The 23079-nt window shown below is 41.9% G+C and overlaps 1 long non-coding RNA gene across 1 annotated transcript in view; it reads left to right on the forward strand.

Moving 5' to 3' along the window:
* Window positions 1-3790: 3790 nt before the first annotated feature.
* The window catches only part of LOC109285003 (uncharacterized), a 162187-nt gene continuing 142898 nt past the window's right edge, over window positions 3791-23079 (forward strand). Inside the window, exons 1-2 of the long non-coding RNA XR_009459858.1 lie at window positions 3791-3899; window positions 22331-22479. This is a non-coding gene — a long non-coding RNA (uncharacterized LOC109285003). The remainder of the gene's footprint in view (window positions 3900-22330; window positions 22480-23079) is intronic.

Genomic DNA, 23079 nt, shown 5'->3' on the forward strand with positions numbered 1-23079 from the left:
GAGTGCAAGTTAACCAAACAGACATTCAGTGGGGTGGGCTCAAAGCCTGGCCACCATGGGTGCTCCTCCATGCCTCCCAGGAGGCTGCCTGGGTGGCCCCTCTCCCCAGCCCCCTGCACCCTACCAGCTGCTGACTGTCACACCGGCTGGGGGAGGAGACACTCCGGCCCCCTTCCCTGTGCCCCCCCACCCAGGCTGCACTGCAGTGCAGCCTCGCAAGGACAACTGCAGGAAGCGAGACCCCAGAGCCTCAGCCCCAGCAAGCTGCTGCTTGGTAGGGAGGGGCTACAGGGGAATCCAAACACTGTGAGGCCAGGACAAATTAACTTCAACTATTTTCTATTCAGTACCAAGGGGATCTGCTTGTCTTCTCTGCTTAACGAAGAACTTGTTGAAAACTTGTTCAAAGTATACTGATGTAAGTGACCATCTGACCTAGACGCAGCTTTGTGTTTATTACTCCTTGTACAAATCCTTTCCTACCATACACTTTTGTTTAACTTCTTAGGCAGCAGTGAGTCACCAAACTGGTCATACCTATAGATGTCACGTGACATGACTTTGGGAGGGGAAGAATTTGTAGCAATATTAATTTAACAGACATGAATGCAAAGCCTTGGTCCATGCCACCTGACAACACAGGGAAGGTTCAAAATGGGATTACAGGCACAGGATTTCAGACCCATGGATTCAACCTCACTGAATATCTACATCTGACTTCTGCAGCTTTGTTTCTATGGACTCAGAACCTCTTAACAATTGGACATCCTCAAGGATACATTTTTGGTCCTATGTGCTTCGGGGGGAAAGGGTTAATTGTGAGGGTGGAAGGGGGGCACTAAAGCAGCTGATGCCACAGCCAAAGCTGATCTCACACCACTGCAATCAGCATGGCAGGAGGTGGCACTGCCGCAGGTGCCATCCAGCTGCTCCAGGCATGGAGCAGGGCTGCTATGCCCCTGCAGCAGCCATGCTGTTTCTGTGGCAGGAGATATCTAGTAAAGTTGTTATTACTACATTTGTCACTTAATTCTTTTAAAGAGATAATGAGCAAACAGCAGAGCTGATGTTTGTTGCTATCCATAGACTGAACAGGGGGAGGCAAAATATGGCCCATGGACTGAATCTGGCCTGCAGAGGGACTTTGGCCTTTAGGGGATGCCATCTGGCCTGTGGCACATACTGCTGGGACTGGTGGGAACCTGCGTGCATAGCCCTGGCCTGGCCTGGCTTGCCCTTTGCCTGCTCTGGACCCATCCCAACTAGAACAGGTCAGCTCTGAACCAGCCAGGACCTGTGCACACAGCCCATATCCTGGCTTGTCCCTGCCTGCTCTGGACCTGCCCACAATTAGTGGCGGCAGTGGCAACAGCAGCTGGGCAAAAGCTGCTGCTGGGAGTAAAGGAAAAATGGCCGCTTTCCCCTTACCACTGCCAGGCCCTCCTTGCTGTAGCTCTCCAGAGTCTGGCATGCCCAGGATGCCCTGTGGCTCCTCTTCAATGCTGTCACCACCACCACAAGCACAATGCCCAGCAGCAGCTGAATGTCCAGCCCTGGCCCCTGCTCACTCCGCACTTGCCTCAGCTGGAGCAGGCCGGCTCCAGACCAGCCAGGACCCACGTGCACAGCCCCAACCCCGGCCCACCCTGTGCCTGCTCCGGACCAACTCATCCGTGAGGAGCAGCAGCAGCAACTGGGCAGAAGCTGCTGCTGGGCATGGGTGAAAAGCAGCCGCTTCCCCCTCACTTTTACCAGGCCCTTCTTGCTGCAACCACCCAAAGCCCATGCTCAGGCTGCCCTATGGCTCTGCTTCATTGCCACTCCACTGATGGTGGTGAGGAGCCACAGGATGTGCGGGCTGTGGGCTGTTGTGGGAAGGTGGGGTGTTGGTTGGCCCATCCCTGAAACTACCTATGTGGCCCGCAGGCCCAAATAATTGCCCATCTCTGGAGGAGGCTATGCTTCAGCACAAATTCTTAAGAGTGTACAAATTCTATCTATACAAAGTATATCAGGGTATTAATAAGTGCTTGTCAGGAAAAAATATTTTGCTCTATCGCTAGATACAGACATTCAAAAAGCCTGAGGTGGAATCGGTCGAAGTTATGTGGTTTTTCCATAAGTGATGTAGTTTAATAGCATGTTCACCCTTGGGTGGTAGAGGGCAAATCTTACACTGGGTTCTGCCATTTTTTAATCAGTCTAGGTGTGCCTAACTTCTGTTGTTATGGGTATAGACTGGTTTCTGATCACTTATACTGGTCAAAGTGCAATGTCTGTTTTTTGTCTTCACTGTTTCCTTGTAAAAACAGTCTCCAGCTTTTTTCCATAATGTCAAAACCCCCAGGTTGTTTGTTGCTTTAAATTGTTTTTCTTATAACAAGCAAGTTATATTTTGACTTTTATTCCCATATTCAGGTATTTGTATTAATTCAAGTTTTTATTCAGTATTTCACATTGAATAGCATGGTCACGTGGTATTGTAATATCTTAATGAACATCTTAACCTTTCTATATACATATTCTGGTACTTCACCCCAAATATAACCTTTGTAAAACTAGAGATGAGAGTGCAAACCCAAAGTGCCTCCAACATGGTGATTAGAGCATTCTCCCTTTTAGGTGAGTGGCATGGGTTCAAATTCAAGTTTCCCGTATCTTGGTTAAGTGCCCTAACTATTGGGTTATTGGTATAAGGGTACCACTACCTCTACCACTGGATTTGTGGTCCTTGCCCTAAAAAAAAATTCAGCTGAAAATAGTAGACTCTGAATTCAAAAATAGTTTTGAGTTGGCTGAATCACATGTCTTTAAATAAAATAACTGCCTCACTTTATTCAGAATATCATCCATGAAATAGTTGTAAAAGCTTTCAACTATTTATTTCTGGTTGATGCTAATTATCAAAAACCTTCAAAAGGTTCACTAAAGAATGTGTTAGCAACATGCTTTCCCTCCCAGCCAACCAGAGAGGGTTTAATAGGAATGTACACAGATAACCTCTTCTACTACTTCATCTGTACAGAGAACATAGAATAGCTCCATTAGAGCTGAGAAAATGGATTATCTTCATTCTGGATCCTTACTTGTACATGGCATACAGTGATCATAAAAGCAAAAATATAACATTTTCAAAACTGAACATTTTTTTAACCTCAGGCATGCACAAAAAGGCCATTTAATATTTGGACAGTTTAGAAAATTGACCCTGGTTCAATTACCTTTGTAATAGCCTTTAAACAGTTATAAATTATTTTTAGCAGGTTTAGTTGCCAAAAATGACTGCCTACTGCATCATGTAGGCTGCAGGCATTTTTTTTTTTAAATGTGGTGTCTGTATTTGTAGGAGGAAGGCTCTGAGCTATTCAGTGACTGCTCTTGATAAGCAAGTGGGCTTAAGGATCTCTTCTATTTACTAAAAACAAATGTTATATATATTGCAGTTTTGAGCTAATAGTTTTGTCTTGCCATACAAAAAAAGAAGTGTGGGTGTCACAAGAAAAGCAGTCTATGCAAGTGTCCATACTAGAGCAAGTGAACTTAAAAAAATGTGTGTAGGCCCTACAGTCATCTGGGGACGTTACTTCTGTTTCACTCTTTCTTGTGCTTCTGCCGCTGCTGCTCTGTTGTCTCTGTCTTGATAAATGCCTCTCCAGTAAAGCAGTAAGATAAAATATTCTGAACCAGCTAGTCTAATCACTTGTACACCAGGTTCCACTTTCACTAGTATGCATGGGTGCTCACATACCCTGGGGATGGGTTTGATATAGAACTCTAAGCAGGCTAAAATAGAAAGCAATTACCAGACTGTATCTGGCAGTCAGTTTCTAAAGGTGAACTCAACTCTGCAGGCTGTGCATAGCAAAGTCTAGGAAGAAACCAGAGGTCCACTGGAACAGGTGCCCATTTACATCCTTTACAGTAGAAATGCTTTCTGAGTGTTGTTTACTCTGCTCTCCTAGTCCGAGTTTCGTGTACTGTGCTTATCTGCCTTCTCCCTGCAGCTGCATTGCCTCATCTGTTTGCATGGTTTCAGTGTTGTTAGGAATAACTTTGACTATCGCCCCAGCTGTCACGGTCTCAATTTAATTTCTTCTCTTTTGGTTCACCCTGCTGTGAATTGCATTATTGGGGGTTTCTGTGCCATAACTATGTGGGTTTTTTTAATGATTCAATTTAATTAATATAAATACTTATTTAATTTAAATTAAATATATTAATTAAATGGATGAATTAATTAAGTATATAATGTGAATAAGTAAATGAATACATAGATAAATTAATTCAATAAATAAATTCAATACATTGAGTGAATTGTTGTTTAAATTAATTTAAATGACTTTGTAATTATTTAAATTAAGCTATGTTTAAATTTAATACAGCTACAGTGTTCTTCTAGATGATGATTTGGATGCATTGCAGGAGCACCCACAGACTTCATAAAGGGCCAGCACCCTATTGTGTTAGGCGAGGGGCAGGCAATTATTTCAGGTGGAGGGCCGCTTACTGAGTTTTGGTGAGCTTTTGAAGGCTGCATGGATAACCCCACCCCTTGGCAGTTGCATCACCCCTGGTCGCCATATTAGGACCAAAAGTTCTGCCCCCTAACCCCTGACCTTTGCCACTGGAAGTCCCTCCTTGCCCTGGAGGTACTTCTTTTGGGAGGGTGGGTGCTACAATCTTGAAACTGGAAAAAAACAAACAAATCATATACAAAAAAAATACATATATCTACTATAACTTATTTAATTTTATTTTAAAATACTTTTGTATTGATTTATAAGTTTATGAAGTGTATCTAGAGATGATTGCATAACAGCGCAACATAGTCCTACTGTACGTTGAGTGTGGGCAGTAAGGAGATGTATGTGGGGAGTGTGGTTGGGGAATGTGTGTGTGTGTGTGTGTGTGTGTGTGTCGGTGGGGTGTGGGTATGCTGGGTGGGTGGGTTAGGAGAGAGAGGGAGAGAGACACGGGGCAGGGCCAGTGGCTCCATTGTGTGCAGTTCTCACTGACTGCATGCGTGCCTCACATGATGCAGCCAGGCAGACCCCACACCCAAGCTACACGGTTCTGCCATCCCACCCTGGGTCCCTCCTGGCCCCAGGCACTGGCACAGGCTCCATGCCCGCCCACCTCCACCACTTTCCCACCATTTCCCTGCTTTCCATCCCGCACGCCAGCCTGCCACTGCTGCCTCCACTGCCACTTCCCAGCCACCACCGCTACCATTCCCCGCACTGTAGCCACTCCCTGCAGCCCCTCTGCTGCTTTCCACAGCCTCCCTCCACTGCTCCTCATGCTGCCACCACTTCCTGCAGCCCCCCCACCATTCCTCATGCCACCACTGCTTCCCACAGCACCACTGCCACCTTCTGCAACCCCCCCCCCTCCACTTCCCACAGCCCTCCCACCACTCGCCCCACCTGCCACTTCCTGCTCTGGCTTCACCCCAGCCCAGCAAGCACCACATGGCTCCCAGCTGCTGGGTGGATCATAATGGTTTCCTCCCCTCCCTGTGTCTGATCTTATCTGCCTTTCCACTTGGACAGAGGGAGGGCACAGAACAGTCCCAGAGTCACCAAGCCAGAAGCTGCAGAGGCTTCTGGTTGGGGGCTAGGGGGTGGGGTGGAACCTGGCAGACCTTGCTGCTTAGCCACTGTGTCCTGCCACTGGCTTCTCCTGGGTCCTGCTGCCACTGGCACCTGTCATCTTTGATGGGCAGCTGGGTCAAATAACAATTAATTTTCTAAAAATTTTTAGGGGCCCCACAGGCCAGATAAAATGGCCTGGTGGGCCAGATCTGGCCCATGGGCCAAATTTTGCCCACCCTTATGTTAGGCACTAGGGAAATGTTTGGGAAGATGCCAGGGTATATTTACACTTTATAAACTAAATCAGAGAGACATAGCAAAATCTTTTATGAGCTTGAGCTCACTTCATCATATGCTGTGAAAGAACACAGTCATATTTCCTATTTTGAAAGCTCACTTTCTGATTTATTTTTTCCTGCTATAAACGCATCCTCTAGTGAAACTGGTCTTCAAATCATTCCTAGTTCCAGGCAGTAGTCACATTTTTTTAAATTCATCAGCTGATAAACTATCACAATTTCCATTGTGTCTTTTCTATTAAGATAATATCCAGCAACCCCAAATCCCAATAATCTGGGCCCCATGGTATTAGGTACTGTTAAGGTAGTCTTCTCCCAGAAAGCTGGCAGGTTAGATGCACAGCTTGTGAACAAAAGAAAATACCTAGCTGGAAGTGGTAACAGAACAAATGTAGCAAAAAGAAGAAGGCTCAATAAATATCAAACAGTAGACATCATGGCAGAGAAAAGGCTTAAGGAGAGGATTAAAAGAAAGGAAAGGGGGGGTGGCTTTACAGGTTTGCCAGGGAGATTTCCTGTCAGGGGCAGAGGGCAGCATGGGAGAATGTGTGAAAAGGCTGAAAGGAAAAGCACTCAAGAGGGTAATTGAGGCTGATATTTTCTAAGATCTGTTATGTGTATCAGATTTTATACTTTTCTAACTGGCTGCATGCACACATTTAAATAATCTGGGAACTTTTTCCCAGATTTGTTCTCCTGGTAGAAAAACTCACTCAGTATTCAAATGGCTGTACATGTGGCTCTGAGGCCCTGAAGGCCCCTGATCCTAATGTAGGGTGATTTTTTTATGAAAAGGGGGGAAAAGGCAATAGTTATGTGTTATATTTCTTTTATACCTACATATGGGCCATGTCCAGATGTGCAGGGGCATGCACAAATAGTAGGGGCACAAATTTGTGCTGCTATTTGGTGCTGCAGCACACCCCCATACACATGTGCTTTTTTGTGAGACGTCATGTCATGCTTTGGGAAAATTGCCCTTGCCCAGTTTCTTCTGGCTCCCAGCATGCTGGAGCAGCTAGAGCACAAATGGAAAAGTGGAGACACTTTGGCCAAGCCTCCATTTGCTCTATTGTAGCATGGTCTGTGCCACGGAGGGTTTTTTTGCTGGGGGAAACCCTGGTAGCAAATTTTGCCCCTGCACTACAAATGTGCAATGTGGGGCACATTTTAACATTCCATGTGTATAGTTTGTGGAACTGCAAAAAGGTTTGTGGTGCCACAAACTGCATGTGCCTGTATGTGGGAATGCAGCCATGTAGGCAATATCCAGGACTTTCTTTGACCTCGGATACTAGACTTGATTCTGATCTCTCTCATAAAATCAGGAACTCAACTGAAATAATTGCACCAGTGTGATATCACCTTAAGTACCATAAGAACTGAGTGTTGATCTTTACCAGTTGCTAGAAGTCTCCTTGTTTGTTCTTTTAAGACAAATAGTATAACTATTTCTAATGGCAAACTTCTTTTTCAAGAGACCACACCTATAAAAGCAAATCTGAGTGGGCTGACTCTGGAGCAAACAAAGGTTTGAATTTTGTTCTTTTCTCAAGGTAGTCAGGCATTAACATTAATCTGTAATAATGCGGAAATCAATTTGAGATTTATTGTACTACTTTCCTACCACTGAAAGCTCAAATAGAGTCATTCTTATGGGAACTTCAACAAATAATGACAGTAGAATTAACTAAGGGACTGTAATAACAAGCTGGTTTGACACCCACATCTCTCTTTTAATACAAGAGGTAACATTAATATGTTGCTGTATGTAGATCAGGTACATACGTAGATCATATATTCTTTCAATGGAGGTATTCTACACTGCCCTTGCTAGCTACTAGAGAGGAACAACTCCAAATTGTAACTCTAAAAAGTGGAATAAAATCCTCCAACAAATCTTGGATCACTGAGAGTTACCAAGTTATAACAGCTTAAAATTCTTGTAAGATTTTTAGTCTGGGTGTTTTGAGGGTAAAAGCTGTTAGAGGTACACTGTGGTTGTGCTCAAATGTGCAAATGATTAGGAAGTGTATGCTACAAGTAGTAAATGGAGGAGGAGGAAGGAGGTAGTTTACATAGCATCATGTCGGAGTATTAAGCAATCTGTCATACATTTACAATGTGTTATAGCAACATGAGTGTGGTGACAAATCCCTAGCTGCTCAAGTAAAAGTTGGTTTCTATACGTGGAAGATGGATTGTAAAAGGAGCTAATGTATTGATTTGATTACTTGACATTGTTCCAAGATATGTGGGAGGACAGCTTGTAACTTATTTTTTCTACCTACATAATAGTAATGCTTTTTTTAAGGCCTCCATCTTTTCAAGGCCTGCATCTTACTATATGGACCTCGGTTTCACCCTAACTTCACTGGAACTTGACTTAAGTAATGGGAATATCTTGCCTCATCAATCTGCTGGAGTTCTTTAAGGGTGTTAACTGTCAGGGTTACATCTGTCATAGTGGTCAGAGCCAGGGGTGTTACCAAAGTCTGTAGTTGGGGGCAAGCCAAAGTCAAACCAGGGTTCACACACTAAGCCAAAAGGGTTTCCAGAAGCAAATGTCAGGAAGCAAGCCGAAGTCAAATCAGGGTTCAAAAGTTCATGGACTGTAGACATGGAGAGAAATACAGGACTGGGGAAGTCACACAGATGAGAGCTACACAAAAGACCAAGGCCAGTTTGTTGTGCAGCAGGGGCCAGGTACTGCAAGAGCTCCTTAAAAGCAGCCCTGGAACCAATCAGCAGGCTCTGGCTTGGCTAGCCTGGCTTAGGGGGTTGAGTATTGCTTTCCTAGTTGCCCAGCTGCAGTAGAGAGGCCTTGCATTAACAAGCATATAAGCAAGGGGGGGTCCAATTGACATAATACCACATTTACCTGAATCCAAGATGACTTCAAATTTAAGGTGACCCCCCCAAAATTGTATTCTACACATAGAAAATGTATACGTTAAATTTCCCATTTATAGTCTCTAATTATTAGAGGGTCGTATTTAAATTTGTGTCCTTCCCCCCCGCTCCATTGTTGCAGTGAGGAAAGAAATGGCAGGGGGAGGCAACATGGGAGTGAAGCAGCCTGACTGCCATCCTTTGCCTGCCTGCGCCCCCCATACTTTGCCCACTGCCACTGCCCCCTTGCTGCCTGCCTGCCTCCTCCTATAACTCCCCCCCGCAACCACTTATCTTCAGTCATGGCTCCAGCTCTGGCTCTGGTCTTCCTCCCTCCTAGGGCATAAAGTACAAAGTAGCTCCAGCCTCTTCATGGACAGGCAGCAGCAGTCGCAACCTCAGCCCTGGCAATGGGTGGTAGAGGCTGCAGGGGGCAGGTGGCAGATAGTGGGCAACAGCTATGGCTGTGATTCCAACGCTGAGCCTGGATCAGGACAAGAGCCAGAGCTGGAGCCACCTTCCCCCTGCCTTGTAGTCAAATCCAAGATGGGGGGCTTTTCCCCCTCATGTTGTTTGGGGGGGTGGGGAAATCTATGCTTGGATTCAAGTAAATATGGGATATTTGGGCTTTCAAAAAGCTTTTCACTAGGTCCCTCACCAAAACTTTTTAAAAAAACTGTGTTGCCATTGGATGGGAGGGTAGCTTCTTTTGTGGATTTAGAGCTGGTTAAAAGATAGGAAGCAAAGGCTAGGGCTCAATGCCACTTTTCAGGATACAGGAAAGTCAAAAGTGCTCGAGTAAGCAGGCAGTTTCCATATGAGTCTTCATCATTCTTGCCTTTAATAATTTGTAAAGAAAATATTGTTCTGTATTTTGCGTATGCACTGTAAATACTAAAACTTAGAATGGATCAAATCATTTTAATTGACAACCTGTTTCCAGATTAGGCTTTGATTTCATTTGCCAGTTTCCAGAGAGTAGTAGTGGAGACCACAACCAGAGTATAAAACCAAATAATCAGGAATGTACTAGAAATGGTGATGGATCCACGACTAGTGGTGTGAATAGTGCTGCTATAATTATACCTTGGTAAATGTTAGGTATGATAATTGTCTTGTAGGCTGGATCTAGTATCAGTAACCGCATCCATCATTGTATTAAACATTTATATAGGAGGTATTCTTGCTGATGAGCAATTTAAGTACTCAAAGATTCAGTGTTCAGACAAAGTTGTTTTCTTTGTTCTGCAGGGTATTGTAGCTGCTCCTGATAGGGCCCCTTTTTAATGAGACTAACCCATCACTAAAGTCATTTATCCTCCTGTTCCACACTTACACAAGGATGTTTATGCTTTGAAGGTTTTAATTATCTGAAATAGTGGAAAAATAGGTAGTATAGCAAAGGCCAGTCATCTCTTTAGTGCAATGTAAATATGTCTTGGTATTTCAGAATGCAGTAGCTTGAATTTAATTGTATTAGTGCAGCGTTCTTTCTGGGCTGATTCACCCTGCTGAGAAGTATTAGCTGAAGAGAAGCCCTATTCTAGCACAGGTATTGCTTTTGAGTGCCCTTGCTAGTTATTTGATGCTACTTCAAATATCTGCTGTCCTGTGGCAGAGGTATCTGAGGCCCAAATCTAACGCCCTTCATGGTTGGTAAATAGCACTTAATTGGATTCTAAATATTACTTCTCCTGCATTTCTGAGCACTCTCAAAAGGGATTCATTTTGGCCACTTGAGACCTCCTATGATCCTGTTTTACCTAGGAATGTGTATAACCATGCAACTCCTCAAAATATTAATACCAGAAAAAAATTCAGCTAGAGACTGGGAGAGTAGGCCATTCAGATGGCCCAACTCTATTATATTCCTTCCCAAGAGAATATGATCTATAATTTGGGGAACTGTCCTAAAATGCCATTTCATGTCAAAACATGTAGGTAAGTGCTACTAACCTCTCCAAAGTGGAGCTGTATTTATATCCAAAGACACCTTCCAAATGATGAACAGACAAGAATGCAGAAATATATGTTAAAACAAAATTAGAATAGTTAAGGCACGAATTGAGTTACAACTAGTCAGGGACATCAAAAAGCATTAAGAAGACTGAGATTAAAGGGAAGATGAATGAAACTCTAGGTGTTATGTTTAGCCCACAGTTAAAAAGTAACAACAAGGATGCCATAATGAGGGGGGAACAGATGAAAGAATACTGTAAATAAATTGGTATTCAAGTTATAAGGGAGTGATGACATTAACTTCAGATAGTGCATTATATACTCTTGGATAATCTCTGAACTGTCAGTGATTTATCTATGAGAACTCAGATGCTGGATGAAGACTAAAGCCCTGAGAAGGACAAATATAGTGTCTATATTTAAAGCAGCAACGGGGGAAACCCATGGAATTATAAAGCAGTCAACCTAATGTTATAATTCAGAGAGATATGGAAGCACATTATTAAATAGGCAGTTCTTAAATGCCTGAAAGATAATAATGTCAACGTTAAAAATTCTCATCATTCCTTTCCTTGACAAAGTAACTCCTGTAGCAAATGGGGGAAGCAGTTGATATGATATACCTTGACTTCATTAAGGCTTTATAACATAGTCCCATATGATAGAAAAATAGAGTCTAGATCATATTCCTGTAAATTGAGTGCTTTTGTTCATTCACTCATGCACCCAGGTAGCCATCAGTAGTGCCCTGTCATGAGAGATGGATCAAATGGCCTCCTGCAGAAGTCCATCCTGTGTCCATTACTAGTCAATATTTTTATTAATATCTTAAAAAATGGAACAGATAGTTTGCTTAAATTTTACAGATGATACCAAACTAAAAGGGGTTGCTAGTGCTTTGGAGGATAGGTTCAGAATTCAAAATGACCTAGGTAAGTTAGAGGAATGGTTTGAAATCAATAAGATGAAATGCAATTAAGACAAGTGAAGTTATACATTTTAGAAGGCAAAACTAACAAATTCAAAGTAGATAGTAACTCTGGGGTCCTGCACAGCCTTCACCCACCCCCCATGTGCCAGGATCATGCCCTAGGGCTCCCCCTGTTTGGTTCTGCGTCCTGGGATCAGACTCTAGAACCCTGCACAGCCTCAACCTGTCCCTGTGTGCTGGGATTGGGGCCCACCACCACCACCTATTCCTGACGGCTGCCCCTGCTTGGTCCCGTGTTCTGGGAGTGGACTCTGGGGCCCTGAACAACCTCTGCCTGGCCCTAAGTGCCAGAACTGGGACTTTGTGCCACCTCTGTCCAGCCCAATTCTGTTATTGGCCCCCATGCCACCCTCCATGCCCAATCTAGTGTGCAGGGCTATGACTGCGGTGAGCCCTGCTGGCTGGAAGACACAATGCTTGTAGCTAGTGGTCCACAGGCCAGGGATTGAGCACCCCAATTTAATTTGATTTACCAGTAATTCATGGACGGCTCAAAGACATATGTTCATGTTCCAACGTTGTTAGCTTAAACAGTATTTTTTTTCCTTCCCTGGTGTTTACCCTTTCATGTATTTATAGAAGAAAATCATACCCTGGCAGGATTTATTTTGATAAACTAAACAAGCCAAGCTCTCCTAGACTCCTTGCATAGCATTGGTTCTCCTTTTTCCTCTTCATCCTAGTCCCACGTGTTTAAATTAGATTATATCTTTCTTAAATACAGGTGACTAGAAAACTGACTACCACATTCTCAGTAGTCTAGATGCACCATCCTTTGGGCAACTAACAAACCCAGCTCTATCTTCAGTAATTTCAACTGACTTTCCAGCATGTAGAAGAAACTCTTTGCATTAGTTAACTGTATGATCCCAAATGTTGTATTACTGAAATGTTACTCTAGTTTTCAGGGTCATCCATTTCTTCTTGCATGTTATTCAAGTCCTTCTCTGAACTCAGAATTCCTCCCAACTGTGTTATCAGAAAATTTTATTAACATGCTCCTACTTTGTGTGTCAAGGTCATGAAGGAAGATCAATCCCAAAGCTGGTAACTGAGAAACTCTGTGAAATAACCCCTCTAGTTTCCCCCTTTGATAATATCCATTGTTATTTCCACTTGAGGTAGTTCCACACCTGTGTTACAATTCTTTTTGTATTAATTCTCAGTGGGCACATCTATACAAGATGCTATACTGCACAGTAGACTAATCTACTGCACAGTAAGGTGTCACCATGTAAACATGCACAGTAGTTACTATGCAGTAAATTAGGCTAATGCATGGTTTTCTACTACCTGTAGATACAGGTAGTAGATTAACTGCATATTAGCTACTGTGCAGTACTACTCATGTAGATGCTGACTGGGAGCAAATTTGCTCCTAGGCAACCACAGCAGTAGGGGGACCACAGGGAATAGAGAAGTTTTCTGTCCCTGGTCCTGGTGCTACTCAGTCTGTGGCTCCTCCTAGGAGCTAGGAGCCAGGAGCCAATCAATACTGGGATGTGATTGCTTTCTGCCCCCTCCCCACCCCTGTCCCAGCCAGGTCCCCACAGGGGGCAACTGTCACTTTTGGGTTAGCTACCAGCAAGCCCCCACCTGGGCAGGGAAGCACCACTAGGCACTGGGCTCGCTGACAGCTGTGTTGAAATGTGTACTGCCCCCAACCCTCCTGATGTGCATGGGTCCAGAAAACAGCTGCCACTGCAGCCAGCAGAGCTCTCCTAGCCCCATCAGGACTGGCCCCCATGCCCCCTGCTAGATCCCAGGCTAGCACCCTGGAGGAGCCTTGATTTCCCCCTGGCTGCTTCAGGGAGGCAGAGTAGTGCAGGAGTAGCTCTTTGCAGTACTTTGTTAAATGCTTTACTGAAATGCAGATAAGTGGAATCTGCTGTTGCTTTGTTTTGTTTTGTTGTCTAGAAGGCTGGTTGTCTAATCAATGAAAGACCCAAGTTAGTCTTGACACTTTTAATTTTTAACAACCACTGCTGCCTTTTATCTAATTTTCCATGTACTTCTGCATCTCTGTTTTCCTTCCTCTTTAAATTTGTGTTCTAAAGTCTTGTGTGCAATTGAAAGCAGGCCAAACAGGTCTATAATTACCTGAGTCACTTCCCCTATCACCTTCCAAAACAAAACCCCTGCCTTACTTCAAGAGGTGGCAAGTTCATGCCCTACTTTCAAAATTCTGGGATGGAGATTATCTAGTTTTCCTCAACAGAGTACCCTAAATTCAAAGATTTTCTTCCATTTACATATTTTATTTGCTCTTTAAGCATTTTGCTTTTGCTCCTGTGTACAACTTTATATTTTTAAACTTCCCTGAGATCTAAACATGCCTTTACAGTACTAATAAATGTATCCTCATGCCAGCTTGTGAAAATTAGTTATTCTGTAGGGAGTGATATATAAAATAGGAATAATGTATAAATGATAGTGTTTTGACACTTCTCACTCAAATATTGACTTCCTGTGATACTACTTAGTGACAACTCTCAGTATTGTAGCACCAGGTAATGGCTGTTTTTAAACTGTATTAATGGTTTCTTAGGCACAGGAAGAAGGTATACATAAAACTGATATTCATCTCGGGATAAATTTGTCACTTCTACAACCTGATATAATGTAGAACAGAGAAAGATCTAAATGTAAAGCAATACTGAGCTGACATGTTACAAGCGAGTTCATATTTAACAACCAATCTTTTCTCCTTATTTTTATTTAATATTTTCCCAGAAATAGATAACTGATCATGAAGAAGGAAGAGATATAACTATTTTTGGTTGCCTATCTCAGAAATAGTGTACTGGAATCTGTAGTTGCAGATTATCATTAAAATAAGTTATTTTACAACTCCAGTTCCATTACCAATGGAAGAACCCATACAACAAGCTAAAAAAAAATACAACAAGGGAAAAAAGTGGTATTATGTTTAGTCTCTGAAGCAGATCAGGAAATGTCAAATGTTGCCCAATTGCAAAAAGCAATGCAGAAAATCTAAATGTTTATATCTACTAAGTTGGACTTCTAGAGCACAATAAGAGGAGAAAAAGAGTGGATCAAATATATTCATTGTTAGATTAGACAATTATTAATGATGATGCAAATCTGTCATTATGAAATATGTGCCATCCTCATCAATTTTAGATCAAAAATTCATTGAAAGGACTCTATATTCTTGAATGTTTTCAATCTATTATATTTTGAAGACTATGCCCTTTAAAATTTGAATGTCAAAAGTATGGACTATATCCAGTGATCAATATTTAGTTGGGAGGAAATGTTCAGATGCTGCAGAAAGATTTTTCTTACAGCAGTTGTAATCAAGGTGTTTGAGGGCCTTTGTGTTTTAATTACTTGTTCTGCTGGTTGGTTTTAGCATAGTACCATATTTACAAGATGAGGTTTTTTCAGTAGTCTGTAAGGGGGTGGGAGGAGTCACTCATCTTAAATTCACAGGAACCCTTATTAAATACATTGTCTATCATTAAACTGCTGCCAAAAATCACATGTGTTCAGCAGTGGAAACTTAACTATAAAGTTGATTAAATGCATCCAGCACTTAGCATGACTATGAAACACATAGGCCATAATGATCAAACATGCTGATAGTGCAACCTATCTGAATAAGATATATGATAGTGGCCATTGCGTTTAGTCCTCCTCACTGCTAATTCTTTTTCAAGTCATGGTGAGCTGCTACGTTGCATAGATTTTTACTTCCTCTTCACTCCCACAGCTTATCTGTGTCTTCCTTTCCCATTTCCACTGATTCCTGTTTCTTCACCAGCCTTAAATCTCTGGCAAACATCCCCAAATGGGGGCATAAACAGTTCATCCAGAATCCTTCCATTGTCCCCCCTCAGTCTGTCACATATGATCAGTGTAGCCACACGCTCCATGAAGTGGAGCCTGATCAGGTTGGCCTGCACCTCCTCTGCATATAAATTTTTGGAGGACCCCAAGACTTGTGATAAGAACACCCAGTTCCTTTCATGAATGGATGGGGCTAATTAGCACATTGATCCTCTGTGGGTGTATATGGAGTCACATACATACTAAGCAAGTATCCCCCCCAGATTTATTTTTCCTCATATAGCAGTGAGAAGGCAACAAATTCAAGGCAAACTTCCAGAAATTGTATTCTATATCTGGAAAATTATAACAAATGTATGCCTTTTTCATATATAGAATATGATTATTGGGGGTCTGTCTTGTATTCAAGATCATCTCATAATCAAGTAAATAAGTTATAAAGATAGTTTCACTATCACACTTGGCTCTAAGAGTCTGCAATTACTATAATGTGTAAATAGAAATGTACAGAAAGAAACCAAATTAACTTAATGTGAGCAATATAATGAATGTCTAATAGTCCATTCCAGTTCATCTTGACTAGGTGTACAAGTCGCAAGTAATACAAAGTCTGGATAATGAATTAAGTGTATTCTTGGACATGTTCTGTTTTCTTTTCTTTGGAAGATGGGATAAATACTGTTATATTCTCAAATCTTTGAGACCCATTATCTTTAGCCCAAAAGATTTGGGAGCTTAGATTCTGACCTTGAGGACAGAATCTAGAATTTAAAAGCTATTCAGGGCTTAAATGGAAATCTAATTTCATGCCTCCAAACAAAAGGATAAAAGAGTATAAGGTACTCACTCACTGTACAGGTTATTTACACAGCAACAGCAGCAGCCGAGAGGCAGCTCTCTCTCTTCTACCTCTCTTCATATGTATTTATGGCTAGGAAGTAATGAAGTGGGCACAAAGCGGAGATGGTGTCTACTCTTCACATGCCAGGAAAGGACACTGAGAAGGCATTGCAGGGATAATAATGTGCTCTATCATGTATGTATATGGCTGGCATTGATGATTACATATTCATCCAAAATAATGGAGGAACCAGTAACCAGACTGGAGATCTATATACCCTTCATATATAATTGTCCGACATACAGCTTTCAAATTGTCCCAAGTCAGCTATTTTGAACAGCTTTATGAAGCACCATGTTATCCAGATGATTAAAATTGAAGATGTATCTAACTGCCCTAACCTGCTCTAAAAATCTCAGTTCTATTTTTGCTTATACCATTCACACTGGTGAGACAGCTATACTGCTACCCACTGCGTTCACAGGTGGTGGATAGTGGAATGATTTTTCAGGGAAGGTTTGCTGTGAAATAAGCCAGCAATAATTAGCTGCTCATTAGCCATCTTCCGACCCAGAGATGAGACAATCATGGAAGAAAATCATCAACTGTGAGGGATTGCTGATGATGATACCATCTACATCTCCTAGTAAATAACCAACAAGCCTACAGAAAATTCTTGTCCAGTTATCTTGGGTAGCACAAAGTATGTCTCTGATAAAGAAAAAAATGTCACAAATGTTAATGTCACAAATGTCTAACACCCCCACACTATGTAAAGAATGCCTGGGTTTGTGAGCCAGAGTACATCTGAAACACGCCAAGGAAATTATATTGTCTCATACTGTAAGCTTCTCTGAGTTGTTTTTGTTTTTGTTTGGTTGGGTTTTTTTAGAAGGGTGGCATATAAATGTAATAAATAGTACCATAAAATATAAGTAACAAGTCTGGTAAATTAATAAACCAAATGAAAATAGTGACTTAATAAGGCTTGCAGCATGGTAAACCTATACTTTCCTAGTTGTAAGGGATTTAACTTCAAAAGAATGTAATCCTAATATCTCATTGCCTCACCTACATCAGTGTGAATGAAGGCACATCTCTTAAAATTGGATTATATTTGAGTGACAACAGAACTATCATCATTCTTCCTCTCCCTTGAATTAACTAGAGAAAGAATGCCAGCAAAACCTGTGGAATTTCTTTCTGTTGTAGTCTAAAGCAGGCGGTTTCTTAAGTGCTTAAGTCTTTGAGCAAATGGTTCTTGACCTCAGTTGCTAGAAAACCATGTAACAAATTGACAGCTTTAAATTGGATTGTATGTGCCACTTGTACATGGCGCCCTATTTAAAGTAAAATACATGCACGCCTTTCAAAATGTGTATTGACAATTTTAAATTCATGGTAAACTGGGTGATCACCAGGAAGTTGAACGCATTATTTTGATGCAATCAATTGTCTTTGTAGCCCCATGACCTGACCACGTCACCTGATATATTACTTGTTGAAGGAGATGATGATTTCCATAGACTTCAATGGTAATGTGTCAGCTCCTATTGATTCCATTCTGGTAAAATGGTAAAAAATGTAGAGGGAGATGTTTCTAGAGGACAAAGAACTTAAAGACCTTGGAAATTTTCACAAAACCAGAATGATAAGCAGTTATTGGTGTGAATTTAAGGCTTTTGTACTAGTGCTATCAATTGTTCTTTTTTGCCAATTTTAGAAGTAGCTTTCTATAATTGTATCATTATTATTATTATTATGGCTATTGTTTTGACAGTGTTCAACATCTGAATAAATGTACAGAAACATCAGCACTGAAAGCACCCTTTTCAGTAGCTGAACTTTTCTAATTTAAATGCAGTCACTTCACTAGGACTGTGCAAAGCTTCAGTCTCCAATTTGATTCAGCGGAGATTCAGCCCAATTTGGTGGCCAAATCTCCGAATCTGAATTGAATCAGAACCCTTTAAGCTTTAAATGTTTTTTCTACATACCTCTAGGTAGAAGGGGCTCATGAATGCTGCAGTGCTGGGGTGCATGGAGTGACTACAAGGCTATACCTATAAACCTATAAACTTCTGGTATCACAAGTGTATTTGTCTCTTGAAGGTCATCCATGTTAACTAAACTCCAGTCACACCTCAGATCAGTAGGCTTATATTAAGAGTGGTGTTACCTTTAAACCATTCTAATGACACTTGGAACAGGAGTGTCCATGCTTTAAGGTAGGGGTGGGCAAAATACGGCCTGGGGGCCAGATGCAGCCTGCCAGGCCATTTTATCCAGCCTGCGGGGCCCCTAAAAAATTTAGAAAATTAATATTTATCTGCCCCTGGCTGCCTATCATGTGGCCCTCGATGGCTTGCCAAAACTCAGTAAGTAGCCCTCTGCCCAAAATAATTGCCTGCCCTGCTTTAACAGGTGTTAAACTGTTCTAAGTAGCCTCTAAGTCTCTTAAAGTTATCCTTTTTCAGGCAAGGGTTATCTTTGAGATTAGGATATTGTTAATCTGCTCCACAGATACAAAACAACCAATTTGCAGTCATCCAACATCCCAGAATGCACTGCTCCTACAAAAACTTTCCACCTTCCCAAGCTGTACTGCTGAGGCAGTAGTACTGACCCCAAGCCAACACCCCAGACATTCCCAGTGGGTATGAATGAAGCCCAGCTGGCAGCACATGACCACATTCAAGGACCAAAGAGACCTCATCTTGGCTCCTGGACTGGAGACCAGGCACACAGCCCTCCCAGCAGTGAACTAAATCTTTGTGCTACATCTGGGCAGCTTTCCCCTAGGTAGGAAAATTTGGATGGAGGCTTCCTTCCCCAGCTTCCCATGTTCCTGAGGGAGGAGTGGGGAAAGGGCTGCCTAGCATCAAGTATGGCAAAAGCATGGAGCCCAGGGAGACATTCTTCCCCCAGGTCCATGCTGTCTCTGTAGTTAACCCTTGGCAACTCTGCACTGAGAGTGGAAACACCAGGTGGTTAGAGCATGGTGCCCAGAGATACATACTTCCCCAGGCCCCATGCGTTATCACACTTAAGCCCCAGGGCTCCACTCTCAGAGGAGAAGAGGAGAGAATGTGTAACAGCAGCCTAACAGGGGTACAGCTCTCTTTTAATATTGTTATATAATGTCCCACACTTCAGTTTGTTTTCCCAATAGTGTTGGAGAGAGGAAAAGACAATTGACTAAAAAACCTAGAGAATGAGGGGAGGTGGGGGGGTGAAGCATCTGTACCAAAATGAACATGTTAGTCTATGCCTTTTTTTCCCCCTGAAAGGGATCTTTTCTTCAGTGAGTGATGACATACTGACCTGGCTAGCTTTCTGCTTATATCTATGTCATCAGAACTGCTGATTATAAAGATAGCCTAGAAATCCAATGATACTACAAAACAGTTTGGTCATTTTCTCTCATGCTTGCAATAGAAGAAAAAGTCATAATATTTGAAACTTCTGGAGAAAGTAAAATCTTAAGTAACCTAAAAGATAAAGTAAAAATCTGTTTAGATAACATATTAATAAATAAAAAGGGAGAGATTTCTGCACTACAAAATGACAAAAATGGATTTTATTTACTTTCTGTATGTGGAGGGCTAAACTAGTACAATCATCAGATCACAAACAAACCATCATATCTAAACTCTGATTACAGTCTTTACTGGGGGAAAAAAAAAATCTTGCTTCTCTGTTTTCCTTTTTACAAACAATAGTCAAGAGTGCTTCAGTCAAAATTCATTTAGCAAAAATTCCATTTTAAAAATTTTAATGAAGCCTTCTCAGGAAATAAAAAGATATTATCTAAAAAATGGCAACTACAAATGTTCCACTCTTTGAAAACAGAAGCATGCCACAAGCACAAGATGCTTAGCAGCTACTTCCCAGTAGCACACCTTTGAAAATGATGTCATGAGGCCAGTCAGTAAATCCTTGTTCTTGATATGGAATCCAAAAAAATGTCTGCTAGGGAGACAGCCCTATATGATGAGCAAGCCTAGCCGTAGCCACTGACACCACATTCTTGGATGAACATTAAAAATGATTAACTGCATGAATATTCATGAGACAAAATGTTAAAAAAAAAAAGTGACACCTCTTGGAAGCTCATCCCATAGAGGCTGAGCCTCAGAATTGTGCTGCTTTGCTAATAGCTCTGCCATATACTCACATGAGACATGGCCACTAGATCCTGAAAGCCTAGTGGAAGTAAAAAAAATATGAAGAAACCTTGCTTGCAATTTATAGGATGGATTATTTCCAAACCTGGTGATCTGGTGATTACACAGTGGAACTTTGCAATTAGTTATGAATTTCCAAAGCTCATTGTATACAAACTCCCTAGGGAGCATAAACATGCCTAACCCAGGCTGAGTGATTCCACATATAGGAAATGTTGATCTCTTCAGTCAGAGTAACTGCATATCCATTTCTCTGAGATTAGGACCTCCATGAGTCATATGGATCTTCAAGTCTTCATATACTAAGTAAAATTGCAGAGATGCAGTAGATAATGCTTATCTGTCTTTTGTGTTTGTATTTCCTCTTGCACAATGGAGTTCTGGTCTGTAACTGGGCTACTAAACCACATTAATGTGCCAAGAAGTCCCTACAGATGCTCTTTAAACATTGTATTCAAGATAAATTGATTTAACATCATGGGCAGATTACATGAAACCTAACCTTTAACCTTGAATTTATTTTCAGATGATTAGCAATGTCTGCTTAAGGGATTTATTCTGCCTAATATTATGTGGCACAGTAATTGTGCATTTTGAACAGTTCCTGGAGAGAACCTTGGACTCCCTTCTTTTTATTGTTTCAATTTACATACTCAGAAGCATGTGAACCCTTGAGATTTCCAATAACATCTAAGTACTGTCAGGAGTTTCAAATCCTAGCAGTCTTTGGTCACAGACAGGTGTTACATTTCCAGCGAGAAATACACTCTTTTAGTAATACAAAAAGTGATCATACAGATGTTCAAGTATTTTTTCACAGAAAAAAATGCATGGTAGTTCTGCACCAATGGTAACTGTTTACAATAACAGCTTTCCAAGGTGACAGTTTCCAGAGCCATGTGGGATGCCAGTTTAGCTATGTGGAGTGCCACAAGCCTGTTCTTCAGTTCTCTAGCATCCAAGGTGGTTATGCTTCTCACTCTCCTCTTCCCCATCAGCTCCAAATGGTCTATCTGGCACCCAAAACTTGACTGCCCTGGGAGGTAAGTAGCTCCAGGATCAAAGGTCCCTGTGCCATTGTACTGCCCGGCCTTGTCTGTCTTTTTGGATAAGACAACGTCCTTCCTGCCCAAGGAACAGGAATCTTCCTCCCAGCCCCTTCTGCCATGCAGGAAAAAAAAATATCTGCTCTTTTTTTTTTTCAGAGCCTTGGATGTTATCTAACAGTCAGGCTAGAGAAAGGGCACTGAACAGGGAGCTATTTCTGCCCAGTTTTGAACCAGGGACCTAAACTACAGAAACCAAGGTTGCTGATCAGGAGCTAGTAGGTGGTTGAACTCATGTCCTGGTCCTTCAAAAATCTGATAGTAACTTTTACAAGGGGCAAATGCCATGGTTATCGCAAAGAAGAGACTCCTCAGTGCGTCTCCTGAAGTAGAGTCAATGTCGGAGCCTGCCAAGGTGCTAGCACAGCCAGGAGATCCATGTGTGCTGAGTGGGTAGATTGGGATGTTACAGAGATATTATAGAATAAAGTTCATTGATGATTTTAAAGTGCTTAAGATATTAGGAGACTGAAAATCATGTAAGCATCTAAATAGAAACAGAGCTTTTATACAAAAAATTCTAGCACAGAGATTGGCAGCCTATGGTCCGTGGGGCTGAACTGACCTGTGAAAATATTGAGTCTGGTCTGTGGCAGTGGCTGGTACTTTCTGCACCCTATTTCATCCGTTTCTTGTCGTATGTTACAGATCCACTGCACAGCATCCAGAAGATGGCTGTCTTAGCCCTTCCCTCATTGTGCTGAGGGTTGTTCTCTCACACCACTACTTCAGGTGCTGCCAAATTGGGGCTAACCATTGTCATTTGTAACAGAAATCAGCAGTAATTAGTAGTGAAGGTAAGCAAAGGCTACAGTGGCACAAAAGCAGCCATTGGTAAAGAGCAAGAAGAGCTGGGCACTGTTGAGGGGCTTGGTGGCCCACACTAGTGGCTGGGTTGAACTGGTGGCCTTACATTTGATAAGGTTTTTGATTTCTGCTCTAGCAGAGAGAATCATTACACTTTGTACCATGGCTTAAAAACCCAGAGAAAAAAAGTAATTTGCCATTAAACTTTGAGTCATTTCTATAGAACACTCACAGTTTAATCCTCTGCATAAAAGGTATTTGATGAAATCATATTTCTGATAAAAAGGGTATGTCTTAGACTTCTGCTGTAAAACATAAAGACAGCAAAATGGAATAGCTCAGATGCAGAGAAAATATAAGCTGTGCAAAGTCAAACCAACTGTTCATTTAACATGGTGTTAAGAAGGTAGGTAAAGGGCAGCAAGGAGGAAGAGACACTACCGTGCTTACCCATAGGAACCTAAGAACATAAGAAGTGTCATACTGGATCAGACCAATGGTTCATCTAGTCCAGTCTGCAGCAGTGGCAGAAGTGAATGCTATAGAGGGAAAGCATTGAAGTAGATATCGCTCGAGTGATCTATCATTTA

This window comes from Alligator mississippiensis, chromosome 2 (genome assembly GCF_030867095.1).
Source record: "Alligator mississippiensis isolate rAllMis1 chromosome 2, rAllMis1, whole genome shotgun sequence".
Taxonomy (NCBI): Eukaryota; Metazoa; Chordata; order Crocodylia; family Alligatoridae; genus Alligator; species Alligator mississippiensis.